The 15,336-nt window shown below is 38.4% G+C and overlaps 1 pseudogene; it reads left to right on the top strand.

Annotated features, from left to right (window-relative positions):
* Positions 1–1,473: 1,473 nt before the first annotated feature.
* LOC143611315 (uncharacterized) overlaps positions 1,474–15,336 on the top strand; it is a 53,698-nt pseudogene continuing 39,835 nt past the window's right edge.

Below are 15,336 nucleotides of genomic sequence, written 5' to 3'. Positions count from 1 at the left end.
ATTAATAACAGATGTGAAACATTTTCTAAAAACATATTCAAAACGGAAGCTTCATGAGTAAATATATATAAATACGGAATCAGATGCCCGAAGGCCAAACGACACGTATCAAATGAAAGGGTATAGACTATCCGTACCTTAACGATGATTACAACTCAGATGATAGATTACCGTATCCTACAATATTGTTACGTTTAGAAGTACACACGTTAGATTCAGATTCGTATCGATACATTATTTATATATGATAATTTCTAGTTATTCAAATGACTTATATATTAATAGTTTTACTGTTTCGTCTTCTCTTTCTATATGTTTAAACAAGATTGTTGGAGTTCTTTCTTTATTTTATTTTCTTTAAATTACGAATCCTTACAAGGTTAGCTAGTGTGCATGTAAACTTATATTTATAAATAACATTGTAACGAGATATGTGGTTACCTTAGGACTGATAAGAATAGTAAAGCGGAACAACGAAACGGTTTCCGGGAAACATCGAGTGCACCGAAACGTAGGCTCGGGTTGTCCAGAGATGGTGTGAGTGGAGATGGTTAGGATGGTTTAGTGTGTAAAAGAAGAGGTAGGTCGGAGGTGGTTATAGGGAGTCGCCGGAATGTCTCATATTTTTGGCTTCAGTCAAGAGTTACTGACGAGTGGAGTGCCGTGAGGTTGGGTCCAAATTTATAGGGTGGTCTTTTGAGCTCAAAAATATCTTGAATACCCATATAATTGAAGGTAAGGTTGGGCAGGTCATTATTATTTTGCTTATCAAGATGGAGAAAAATCTTGATATGTTGGATACTCAAAATACAAAGCTTTGATGGACATGCATCTGGTTTGATAAGTGTTTCATGAAATTGGTAAAGAGGAGTAGGTTGAAATGGAAGTAAACATTGTGTTGTCCCATCAAAATATTATTATTATTATTATTATTATTATTATTATTATTATTATAACTTTACGTATGAGTGTAAAGTTACAGAAATCAATTTCATCATTTCTTTTTTTTCTTTTATTATATTTCTTATAATTTCTATTATTAATTTATTTGTTTAAATTAATATTTACATATGATTCTAGTACACTAACATAGAGCATATTGCATTATTATCATAGCATATTAAATTATATTATTAAGTTTTATGTTTTAAAATTCTTGGTTATCACAACTCTTCCCTTCTAAAAAAAATTTCGTCCCCGAAATTTAATGTTACGAAATTTTACTTTCTTGGACATATCAAATTAACATAATAACTGACTTCATATTTCACATATGATCTTAACACGTAGTCATATATTACATATATTTTACGGGAAACATAACTTAGCAAAAGCTTAATTAGAAGTGCTAATGAAAGATAGGTACGATTAGACAACATAATTATTGAGACATTATGTTTTATAGGATTCATTTGTTGACAGGGATAAACTTGTTGTGTCTTCCTTCCTTCAAGGCTGTCAACCAAGTAAATTATGATACTTCAGACGTTTCTTTGCAAGTTCCTCTTCCGTCGATGCACTCTCCTCATCCTAATCATCCTCGCCGCCGTCTTCTACGAACTCTACCGTCCACACCGTCTATCATTCACACTCTCATCGCTCTAGGTATCTCAATTCAACCTAACCGCATCGAATAAGTTAAACATGAAGTTTAACTTCACTGTCACGGCTCATAACCCTGGCAAGAAGATCGAGTTCGATTTCAATCCAGTCTCCGTTTTAATCGACTCGGACTGAGTCGATGTCAGTGATGGAACGATTCAGCTAAAATCAGATCTGAAGAATAAGTCGATGTCGATGTCGATGTCGCTGACGGAATGATAATAATAATAAGTTGAAATCAGATCCGAAGAATAAGAAGAGTATACCGTTGACGATTTAGCTGGATACGAAAGTGAAGGTGAAGATTGGAAGCTTAAAGACTAAGAAGGTGCCGATTAGAGAATTTTTTTTCAAAGTGGTGTTTATTCACAAAAAAAGGAAAATTGGGAAGGTAAAAAAAATGAAAATGGTGTATCCGTTGCTTCCAGCAGTGGATTAGGAAGAACAAGTTTGAAAATCAAGTAGGATCCGCCATTAGCAATGGCGGATCAATCATTGGGACCTAATCCGTCACTGCCAATGGCGGATTAAGAAGAACAAGTTTACAACCCCTTTTTTGTTCCGTTTTCTTTCGTTAACTTCAAACCCCCACCTAACTAAACTTTGTTTTTTACCTACTAATTATTACCCAACTAACTTTAATGTTTTACCTACCCTACACATGCATAAATCACAAGGTCTATCATCTGCATAAAAACATGCATGCCATACACATGCATAACTTTAAAGCCTCACCTACCTACCCAACCAACTAACATCAATGTCTTCAACATTATTGATGCACCCCTGCTTCCTGCCATCAAGTCCCGTATATCACATGCACAAAGCTGCCATGAACATGAGGAAGAAGACGAACAATAATTCAAACCAGGAAAAAAATAATTTTTATCCTAATCCCGCTGCCACCAATAGCGGATTAAGGGTTTTAATTTTTTCTTCCTAATCTGCTGCCTCCAATAGCGGATTAAGGGGTTTTTGTTTTCTTCCTAATCTGCCATTGGCAGGAGCGGATTAGGGTTTATTTTTTCCCTTTTATCTTATTATGGTATTTTAATAAAAGAACCAATTTTTTTATTGCACGTCGCTGGTAGCCAGCTGATAAGTAAATTAGTTACGGAATGGGAGGTTGCGGGTTCAAACCCCTCCCAGCCCGTTTTTTGGTAACATATTTTTTAAAATAACTTTCCACTATTCACTTTCCACCATACTTATTTTTAAAGTTAAGTGCCATTTTAGTACATGTGGTTTGTCTAACTATGCAACTTTAGTACCATTTTTTAATTTTTTGCAAATGGCTACTTCAGTTTTCTAAAACTTGCAATTTTAGTACTTTTTTTCTAACTTCGTTTATTTTTTTCCGTTAAATAAAGGGTAATTTGGTAATTTCCTTTACTTTATTATTTTCTCTTTTCCTTTAATCATGTCCTTTTGCATCTTCATAACCCTAAATCTAAATATCACCATTATCATCATCACAACATATCTAAATCTCCCGTCGATGAAGGGATTTAGATCCACCCAAATCTGTGACACTAAAATCTGATTTGTGTTCTTAGACCTAACATAACCTCATCGGCTAATCAAAATTTGACTTACCCAGTTAGTCAAACTTTCAAGAACATTACAAGTTTGTTAATCTCCCAGATCCATAGAAAACCCCCTAATTTCTCCCAAATCAATGGCTTCTACATGACCTGCACCTTCATCAACACTAGAAAATCCCTAATTTTGTTGTATTTGAGTCTCCATGACGAAGAACAGGAGTTTGGTTATGCCAGATTTGAGATAGTAGAGGTGTGGTGGTGGTGGCGACGACTATGTTGGTGGCATGGGTTCCGGTAGCTGCGGTTGTAGTGGTTATTGCGCGGCGTGGTTGTTAACCAGCGGTGGTAGATGGATAGCAATGGTGGTTTACCTTCGGGGTCAAGCCCTAGATACGAGTAAATGGTTTTATCTCACACACGAAAACAAAAATTATTGTAGTGGCTATTTGCGATGGTCATGGTGGTCTTTAGAGATAAATGAAGAAGATGGGTCAATTGTGTGTGTGATTGTGATAGTGGTGTATAGAATACAGAGGGATAGAAGGAGCGGGGAGAGGGAGAATTTTATTTAAAAAAAGAACAAAAAAAATAAAATAATGAAATTACCAAATTTAACGGGAAAAATAAACGAGGTTAGTAAAAAGTACTAAAATTGCAAGTTTTAGAAAACTGAAGTAGCCATTTGCAAAAAAATTAAAAATGGTACTAAAGTTGCGTAGTTAGACAAACCCCATGTACTAAAATGGCACTTAAGTCCTTGTGTTTAAATAACTTTCCACCAATATGAATAACCTTTTTTTTAAATCATTAATATTTTACCTACTTATTAATATTTTACCTACCCAACTATTAATATTTTGTTTTTTACCTACTTATTAATATTTTACCTACCCAACTGAACCTAATTGATTTTTACCCTCTTACCTACAGATGCAGGCTTTTGCCATCTTCAAAGTTGTCTTCAAAGCTCCTGCCATCTTCTTTAATGCATGTCTTCAAAGTTGCCAAAGCTGCATAATAAATAATTCAAACACCTGTGAACAAAGCTAACCACCATCACATGCCTATAGACGTGCACAAATCGGGTTCAACCTTGAAAACCCGAACCGGTTCGGAACCGGTTTTTTTCACACCGGGTAGAAAATGACATCGGTTCCAGTCAGGAACCGGTTCGGTTCCCGACCCGAACCGATGCCCAGAAATGCAAACTTTTAGGAACCGGGTAGGGTTGGAACCGGGACCGGTTATTACGTAAAAACCGGTTCCACCGGTTATTTTTGAAATTCAAACATTATTGCCGTTAGAAACCGGTTCCAACGGCTATATAGCCGTTTTTGACCGTTGGAACCGGTTTTATTACTATATTTAGCTAATTTTCATTCTATAAATATCAATGTATGAGTGTGTACTTGTTAAACCACTTCCAAAACTATAAAACATACTCCAAAACATAATTAAGCTTAAACCGACAACAAATGACAACTAATGACGACGTTGTTATGGTGATCGAAACAACAAGATGCCCCGATGTTTGGGTTCATTACGATTTGTGTCTGATGACCGACTCATATGAGATGGCACGTTGCAAATATTGCTCGAAGTTTCTTAAAGCACGGTCCAACTCGACATTACGAAAACATACGAATAAGTATTGTCGAGAGAAAAGAAGTTTGGATGCTAAAAAAGCGGAAGTGGGAGAATCGTCCGGCTCTACAACCCAAAAATAAGTATTCCCGAATTAAAACGACAGACTTTGTTTTTTAAGTTTTAGTTGTTATGTTTAGTATCGTTTATGTTTTAATAATGTTTGTAATAGTTATTGTTTAAATAAATAAAATGTTCGTCGTTATTAAAAAAGTAACAAAAAATTAATCATGAGTAACAAAAGTAATTATAATTAAACAAATCAAAACTAAATATTAGTTGAACAAGTTACAAATAATTTTACTAAAACAAATAAAAAACACAAATTACAACTCTTCTTCGTCTTCATTCTCGTCTTCACCCTCGTCTTCGTTATCGGAAGAAACACCGTCCTCCGCCTCCTCATCATGAATATGACGCTCTATTGGTATTTCGTCTTCAAAGTTCCACCGGCTATATTACAACGGTTATTTTATGTCTCAAAAACCGGTTCCACCGGCTATATTACCGTTGGAACTGGTTCCAACGGCTAGTTTGACCTGTGTTTGACTTTTCAAAAAAAACCCGCCGGAACCGGTTTTTTCTGGTAGGAACCGAACCGGTTACAATTAGGAACCGGGTAGGAACCGGGTTGGAATCGATGGGGACATACAAATATGAGAACCGGGTACGATTTTCGGGTACAAAAATACCCAAACCGGGTATTGGGCCAACCGGGTAGGAACAGGAACCGGTTCCGGTTCGGTTCCACCAGTTAGGTTCCGGAACCGGTTTTTTTGTGCACGACTACATGCCTAAAATTAAAAGCTGCAACATTTAGGGTTTTCTGGAGGAAGAAGACGAATCAGAAAATTTTTTTTTCCTAAACGCTCCTGCCAATGGAGGATTAGGGTTAAAAAAAAATTTATTCCTAATCCGCTATTGTGGAAGGAGGATAGGGTTTTAATGTTTTTTAAAAAAAATTCAAATTTGTTCCTAATCCTCCGTTGGCAATAGAGGATTAGGGTTTTTATTTAAGTAGGTAAAAAACAAAATATTAATAGTCGGGTATGTAAAATATTAATGATTTAAAAAAAGGTTATTCATATTGGGGGAAAGTTATTTAAAAACAAGTATGGTGGAAAGTTATTTAAAAAAAAATGTTACCAAAAAACGAGATGGGAGGGGTTTGAACCCGCGACCTCCCGTTCTGTAACTAATTTACTTACCAGATTGGGGGAAAGTTATTTAAAAACAAGTATGGTGGAAAGTTATTTAAAAAAAATGTTACCGAAAAACGAGATGAGAGGGGTTTGAACCCACGACCTCCCATTCTGTAACTAATTTACTTACCAGCTGGGCTACCAGCAATGTACAATAAAACATTGGTTCTTTAATTTAAATACCTTAAAAAGATTAAAAGGGAAAAAAATAAACCCAAATCCTCTCCGGCCAATGGCAGATTAGGAAGAAAACAAAAACCCTAAATCCGCTATTAGAGGCAGCGGATTAGGAAAAAAAATAAAACCCTTAATCCGCTATTGGGGGCAGCGGATTAAGTAGAAAATTTGAAATTTTTTAAAACCTAATCCGCCATTGGCAATGCGGATTAGGAAAAAAATATTTTTTTTTCTGGTTCTTCTTCTTCCTCATGAGAAACCCTACATGGCAGCTTTGATGCTTTAGTGACAGCTTTGATTTATTGCTGCTGCTTTGAATTATTGCTGTTGCTTTGAAGTATTGCTACTAGCCGAGTTATTGTCAACTTTAAAATTCACGGGTGAAACATGGTTAGCATGCATGTATCATATCATCTGAAATTAAAGTTATGCATGTGTATGGCATGCATGATTCTATGCAGATGACAGCCCTTGTGATTTATGCATGTGTATGGTAGATAAAACATTAAAGTTAGTTGGGTAATAATTAGTAGGTAAAAAACAAAATTTAGTTAGGTGGGGGTTTGAAGTTAATGAAAGAAAACGGAACAAAAACGGGGTTGTAAACTTGTTCTTCTTAATCCGCCATTGGCAGTGACGGATTAGGTCCCAATGATTGATCCGCCATTGCCAATGGCGGGTTCTACTTGATTTTCAAACTTGTTTATCCTAATCCGCTGCTGGCAGCAGCAGATACACTATTTTCCTTTTTTTTTTTAACTTTCCCCATTTTCCTTTCTTTTTGAATAAACACCACTTTGAAAATAAAATCGCTGATTAGAGTTGTGTGTGATGGAATTAGGGTTACGACACGTTGACACCGAGTGGTAATGCGACTATGACGGCGAGTACGGCAGGTGTTAAGTGTAAGGTGGATTCGAGGATTAAGATCTGGAAATGGACGGTTTGAGTTTATTGAAGATGATGAAGAAGAAGGTGTGGTTATGTTATTATTATTGTCATTATTATTATTATGAGTATATGAATTTGTTTTGAAAAGACTAATGTGCCCTCACATGCGCCTCACCTGAGGGTATTTAATTGAGTTTTTCTAACCCAGTTAGCGTAAAAGACATAACGTGTAGGAAAATAATGTTTAAAGGACACCGCCTGCAAAGAAACTAAATAAAGGACACGAACCGTAAATTGACTTTGTTTAACGAACAAAATTTGCAATTCTGTCTTTACCTAAACATGACACAAAACAAATTAAAAATGTTTACATATATAAGAGACTACAAACTAACACGAATGAGAAACTACAAAACAAAACGACATTTTTTTCGCAATTCGATCCAATCGTTGGTCGCCACAACCAATGCTTTTAACAATATTTGTAATGTAAGGGTGACCGTCTTTTGTGAGTTACTGTGTTCTCCATGCTAAACGCAACTAACATGAAATCATTGTTGTACAATATGCATCGTAAGTTTATGCTTCATCAGACCCACAAATGAACATACGTATTCGTCAGACTTCTCTCCCGCTCTCAAAGTTAATTACTAGTTAAAAAGATTCACCATTTCATGTTTCATGGTAGAGAAAAATAGTACAAGAAATCATACCATTTGTGATACATTGTATTTTCTTGATATCTAAATAGAATAGACTAAATAAAAATCAACATATGGTCTACATGTGGTATTTTGTTATCTACTTTTTACATGTACAGAATTTTGTTAATGTGTATTTACCGGTGAATACACTATCAATTTAATGGTTCTAACAATAGTGTATTAATTTGTTAACACGAAAGGTAACAGTCCATTAAGGTGTTCTTGTAGTTCTCAACATATTTCTTGGTGTAACATTTGTCATTTTTCGGTTTAACCTGCATTTGCATTTGTATCAAAAACCCGACCCGTTTTAATCTTTCGGATTCGTCGTTATTAATAAATTGTTGGATTTTATGTTCGTTTATGTTTCACAAATTTCGGGTCAAGAAAACATCCTTCTCGATACGTTAAAACACCTCTTTATGATGAAAAATGACTTAAAACAAACTTTAGGGACTATTATTATCAATAATCAAAAGTTTGTTTGACCATTTTAGCCAATCACTTGCAATTTCCCCATATGAATGAACCATACTCTTACCATTATAAAAGCAATGTTCCATACACCACTTTGGTTATTCATTTTCTCCAAACTCTCTCTCAAATCTAAGTATTCTTTCTTCAAGTTCTTAATAGTTTGACTTCTCAAGGTCAAGCTAATACTAATCTTTATTTATAACTAATTCTTGTTACTTAAAGCTTGAGGTTGCAACATATATATAATATACACCCCTTGTTTCCTTCGGCTTTCACTTCTCCAGTCACGGTCGGTTGAAGTGTTGTGCTACAAGGCAAGGCTACATAGACGACTATTATAGTCCTTGATATATACTTAACTTATGCTTTAGTTTATGCTTTAATTTTGTTTATGCTCATCAATATTGTTTAGTCATTACTTACTTTTAGTTTCTAAATCAGTTTTAATAGTTCAATGGTATTGGGTATGTGGCCACCATTTTCGGTTTCATCCCGAGTCAAGAGCCGAAACCAAAACCGAACTTTTGTTTAAATACTTTATTGTTAACATATTGTATGAAAGATTTGAGTATTATTATTTTTAAGTTTATTTTAAAGAGTTCTATGGTATTGGATATGTAGCCACCATTTTCGGTTCCATCCCGAGTCAAGAGCCGAACCAAAACCGAACTCTAATTTAAATACTTTATATTTAAAATGATTTATTAATATATTACAAGTATGAATTGTGTATTATAATTTCTAAGTTCATTTCAATAAGTTCTATGGTATTGGGAATGTGGAAACCATCCTCGGTTTTATTCCGAGTCAAGGACCGAACCAAGACGACCGAACTAAACCGAGTTCACTGAATCTCATATTTTCTATAAAACTATTTTATAAACTAATTTTAAAATTGTTTTCTCAAAACACTTGGTATGTTAGATCTAACTTGATCTTATAACAAGTTTGGACCGACAAAACCAAACACTCGCTTAACGGACGTCGAGGTTCTTCTTAATAGAAGTACACACTTGGTTAAGCTTCTATTGATTTCATTGAGTTATCTCATAACATTTTGGAACCTCAGTATAGAGGTAGGGTATCAAAAAGACCCAAATACTCTTAAGTACCCGCCCGCGGGTCACAGAGGAATCTCTAATAGACCACCCGCGGGGCATACGGATCACCCGCATATCACGATAGAGGAAGAACGTCCTCATACCACGCGCGGAAGCATCCTTGCACCCTCGAAAGTCGTCCGCAGGATAGGACATCAGTCCGCCCAAACGACCGAGAGGAAGTGCCAGCGGGATAGCTGTCACCAACCAATTACCATCTAGAAGAATATCTACGCTTGTTACTTGAGGAATACGTGACCTACTGGCAAATGAATAAAGGACACCTGGCCAGGTTGTTATAACCGTGCACATGGCCAGGGTGCGATCTGTCCTATCATTGGGCGACACATGTCCAGGTTGTTATACTCATGCACATGGGACGTATAGCTCAACCTGTCTTAAAAGGACACGCGTCCAGACGGTTATGAATATCTTCTAGAAGAGGACAGCTGGCCCAATCACCTTCTTACGTCTTTCGGCTATAAATACCTTGTCAAACGGTATGAGGTATTCATTCACTCACTTGCATTCTGACCACACTTAGTCTGTTTACTTCAGTACTTTCTCCATTTACGAACGTTACTGATTCTCACGCCGGAGGGTGGTTACAGGAAGACCCCCTCTGTCTTTCCTGTAACGAGACTCACGGTGTCTGTTTTGCAGGTTTCGGTCATTGGACTTTGGGAAGTTACACTCATATCTTAGTCATAATTATCGTACTTTACCCTGTGGACTCATTGGATCCAGGACCCATACCCGGGGATCGGATCCGTGTTTCTTCATTGGCGTTATCCGTGTTGGTGTTAGAACTGCATAATTTTGTCTTCGTTGGTTTTTTGGTTCGTTTGATATGATTAAACTTCCTGACGGGCCGACGGGAACTCCTACACCCGATTCACGTGTAACTAACACAGAAGCACCACCGGGTCTTAGTGTTTTTGCACGTATCACGACTCCAAGTGGCCATGCTCTTGAACGTGTCACTGCTCCGGGGTCACGAATCACTGAGGTAACACCTGGGGGTTTTACCCTAGAAAATGTTACAGCACCAACCGGTCCCACTCCAACAAACATGGGACGTGCCTTGGCACCGGAAGGTTCCAATTTGGGTAATCAAAAACGAATTACGGAAGAGACTTGCCGGAAACGGCCAGAATTGGATTTGGAAAATGATTCAGGTGATTCTGATATGGCGAGATCTCATCAACGTAATTCTAGATCCAGAGGAGCATTAACTCCTGAAGAGTGGCTCCACGTGCAACAACAAAGTTTGGTGGCTGAATACGAGCGTAGAAAACGTAACGAACGACTTCACGCTCACACTTTGGATTATGAGGAATCCCCTAGGGGATCTCCTTCCCCTCCACCAATAGTGAGAGGAAGTCAGATTCGTTACAGCCAACAGGCGGAGCCAGAGTTTGGCGAATTACCGAGGCTACGCCCTCGTCCTCGCATAGACATGCGGATACCATCTTATTTGGACGAGTTTGATAGTTACGATTCATCTTATCACCCAGGAGATTACAGTATGTATACCGGGGATAGTAGGATGAGCTCACAGGTGAGAAGTAGTCGTCCGAATGACATAGTCCGCCACACCGAGTACCATAGCAATGCTGAACGAGACTTCACCAAACCATATCGCCCCGCGGCTTTCGCTGAAAAATCAAAGTTCATAGCAAGCATTGCCACAGCACCCTTTCCTGTTAATGCTTAAATACCTACATCGGTTGGTAAATACAATGGTATGACTGATCCAAGTGATCATCTCCAGAACTTTGTGGCGGTAGGTGGTGTTAGTGATTGGACGCTTCCCTATTGGTGTCACATGTTCGCGTTGACACTAACAGGGGCAACAAGAGAGTGGTTTAAAAAGTTACCTGACGGTGAAATTTCTAGCTGGGACGATTTGGTGAAAAAATTTTCTCAACAGTTCAGTCAACAGAAGAAACATACGCGAGACCAATCAAAAATTTTAGATATCGTTCGTCGCGATAACGAGTCTATTGAAGATTTTATCACCAGGTTCAATGACGAGAGCTTGAACATCGGTGGAATTAGTAAAGACATGCTTCGTGGTGCCTTCCGCAAAAACGTCAAATGTGATGATTTAGTCCGCACACTTACTGGTAGAGATGGAATGCCAAAAGAGTGGGACGATCTCATGACTGCAGCAAAGGTGTATGCAAACACTGAGAAAACATTGAGAAGTGGTAACTCAAAGCAAAAATTTAAAGTCGAGTTTCAAAATCCAAGACCAAATAGACAAGCGAAAGGCCCTATCTGGTCAAGACTTCAGCCAAGTACGGAAGCCCCAAAACCATTTGATGCACGATCCCTCATAGGTAACAAAAACAAAGCGGGACCCTCGAACCGAGGTCCCAATAATTGGACTCCTCTTTCAAAGACTCCCGCCGAAATTCTCACCACGGAGAATGTGAATTTTAGAAAACCTCAGCCACTGACGAGAAGGTCATTCCTTGACCCGAAAAGGCGTTGTTCGTATCATGATGACATTGGTCATAATACGAATGAGTGCAAAACATTAAAAAATGAAATTGAAGCGGCTGTAAAGTCTGGAAAACTTGGACACCTGGTAAAAGGTGGGAAACCTGACAATGGTAAAGCTCTCGCACGGGATATCCAGGGTCCGAGTAAAAAGCAAGTCAGAGATTTAAATGTCCATATGATACAAGGCGGATACGATACAAGGAAAAAGAGGAAGGAATCTGATGATGAGGAATGGAAGAATGAGCCAGTGATCTTTCCTCGAATCAAGGGGGGCCCGAATAACAAAAATCCCTTGATCATCACTGCCCTATTCGGACACTACCGTTCCCAATACGTCTTCTTCGACACCGGTAGTACTTCGGACATTATGTATGAACAATGTTTTAATCAGCTTGACGAGGAAGATAAGGAAAGATTAAAACCCATCCACGCTCCAGTATCGGGGTTCGGAGGGGAAATAATACATCCGCGAGGTGTATTTTCATTTCCAGTCACCTTAAGAGACGGAATTCATTCTAGGACCGAAGAGGTCGAATTTTTGGTTCTGCCAGCAACATCAAAACATGACATTATTCTTGGACGAGAAGCGATTGGTGACTTTAATGCTCATCCGTCCATGGCACATGGTGCAGTAGGAGTTCCAACTCGCACTGGCATAGTAATAATTCATGTTAATCGGCACTGCTTTTCAACCGAGAGCTCAAAACCTAGCAAGATTCCAAAACAAACTGTGAAGACTGAACCAGAGAAATGGGTTTTGAACAAAAAATTTCCTGATCAAACTGTAACAATAGGACCTGCTATTTCCGAGATAGTACGGACCTTCTTGAAACAGTTATTATCGAAGAATATTGATGTTTTCGCGTGGCAAACCGCGGATATGACCGGTGTGCCGCGGAACATTGCGGAACACAAATTAAGGGTAAACCCGTTGTTTACACCAATTGTTCAGAAACAACGTAAGATGGGCCCGAAACAAACAAAAGCAATGAACGAGCAAGTCCAAGACCTCTTACAAGCTGGAATCATCCGACCATTTCGTTATCAGACCTGGGTTGCTAATCCAGTTATTGTCCCCAAAAGCAATGGGTCATGGCGGATGTGTATTGATTTCAAAGATCTAAATAAAGCATGTCCCAAAGACTGTTATCCATTACCCGAAATAGATCTCAAGGTTGATGCTGTGGCACCATTCAAATTCAAATGCTTCCTGGATGCCTACAAGGGCTACCATCAGATCCGCATGGCAGCGGACGATGAAGACAAAACAACATTCCGTACTGATCAAGGCACCTTGCTACAAAATGATGCCTTTCGGACTAAAGAATGTGGGAGCCACATATCAACGATTAATGGACATAGCGTTCAAAGATCAAATTGGTCGGAATTTAGAGGTGTATATGGATGATCTCGTAATTAAAAGTGTTGAGGAAGACCAGATGTTGAGAGATATTGAAGAGACTTTCGAAACCTTGAAAGGTATTAACATGAAGCTGAATCCGGCTAAGTGCTTATTCGGAATGGAAGAAGGAAAGTTTCTTGGAGTGATTGTTACAGATGCGGGCTTCAAAGCTAATCCAGATAAAGTTCAAGCTATAGCTCGTATGCCTTCTCCTTCTTCCCTCAAGGAAGTTCAAACACTCTATGGTTGATTGGTTGCTTTGAATCATTTCTTGGCAAACCATGCAGCCAAATCTCATCCTTTTATCTCAACACTAAGAAATTGCCTTAAGAAAGCACATTTCAAATGGACTGTGGAAGCAGAACAAGCTTTTGTGGAGGTTAAAAAATGTTTGATGGAATTGACCACGTTAACAGCACCCTAAGCGGGAGAACCTTTAACGTTATACCTATCGGCTTCAGACATTGCCATCAGAGATGTCCTTCTGACAGATCGGAAGAACGTCCAAACGCCGATCTATTATGTCAGCAGAACGTTATCGGACCCAGAAACGAGATACTCCATGCTTGAGAAACTTGTTTTAGCACTGGTCTATGCTGCCCGACGCCTTCGTAGGCACTTTCAAGGGTACCCCATCAATGTTTTAACTGGATACAAGCTCAAAAACGTTCTCAGTACACAAGAATTGTCTGGGCGATTAGCTAAATGGGCCATCGAGCTAGGTGAACACGCAATAGAATACAAACCTAGGCCAGAAATCAAAGGGCAAGTGTTGGCGGACTTCATAACAGAGGTCCCGCATCACAAAGAATAATAATGTTTAATCGAGCAACAACCCCAAGCACCTCCGGAATCAGGACAGATTTGGTCCTTATTTACGGATGGAGCTTCAAGCAGTGAGGGATGTGGCGCAGGCCTCAGGCTAGTCAATCCCGAAGGCCATGAGTTTACATATGCCATAAAGTTGGACTTCAAAAGTACCAATAACGAGGCAGAACTTGAAGCTTTATTGGCGGGCTAACGGATATCCAAAAAGCTTGGGGTTAAGCATTTGGAAGCCCGAGTGGATTCCATGTTGATCGCGGGACAGATCAATGGCATATACGAAGCAAAAAATGATATCATGGCTTCATATGTGTCACAGGTGAAAGATCCGATGCTCCAGTTCTCTTCTTGCAAAGTCATTCATATAAAGAGAAGCGAGAACAAATCAGCGGATGCTCTCAGTAAATTGGCTTCAACAAACTTTGAACATTTTGCCAAAGACATCCGCATCGAAATATTATACCGCCCGTCTGTTCCGCAGCATCAAGTTTTAGTGATCCAAACGGGAGTAGAATCTTGGATGACACCCATTATAGCATACTTGTCATCCGGAGCACTTTCGGAAGGAAAGGTAGTGGCCCGGAAGATAAAGCACAAAGCCTTGAACTATCAGATACTTGACGGTGTTTTGTACCGACGTTCCTTCCTCTGACCATTACTACGATGTGTGTGTTGGGTTTCTATGGATAATATATACTTAGTTAACCATTTAACTAGTCACAATTAAGGCGGAAGCGTGATATTTACAAACTAAACATATCTATCCAAATGTATATATATATATATATATATATATATTACAAGTTTATATGATATGTGTTCATGAACAACCTAGTTTATTCATGTCATAAGATTACCAATAATCTATATGTTAGAAACCCGAGGCAAGGATCAAGTAATACGGAAAAACTAAACTATCAAAGCTTGTAAAACTTACATTCTTAAACCTTTAAGAGATGTAGTTGATGGTTGAAGAAGATGATGATGTTGATGCTAGACTTTCAAAGGAAAATCCTCAAACGGAATATACCCCGAGCCTCCAACACACACCGAGCTATGTTAGGGAGCTTGAACACCAAAAACCGAGACCCGAGCCTCTTCCTTTTTGTTTGGCCGATAACAAGAAGAAAGAAAAGAAAGAGTTGTGTGGTTTTTGTTTACTTGAAAGTTACTTATGATCTTGATCTTTTTCTTTTATCATTACTCCATCAAATCCAAACATGATGTTAGGTATTTTGGTCACTTAACCCATACCAA

The sequence above is a fragment of the Bidens hawaiensis genome, unplaced genomic scaffold (genome assembly GCF_021521415.1).
Source record: "Bidens hawaiensis isolate Kalapana, Puna unplaced genomic scaffold, B.hawaiensis_p1.1 tig00000237_1, whole genome shotgun sequence".
NCBI lineage: Eukaryota > Viridiplantae > Streptophyta > Magnoliopsida > Asterales > Asteraceae > Bidens > Bidens hawaiensis.
The sequence above is the reverse complement of the archived record's forward strand: the minus strand, read 5'-3'. Positions and strand labels throughout refer to the sequence as shown.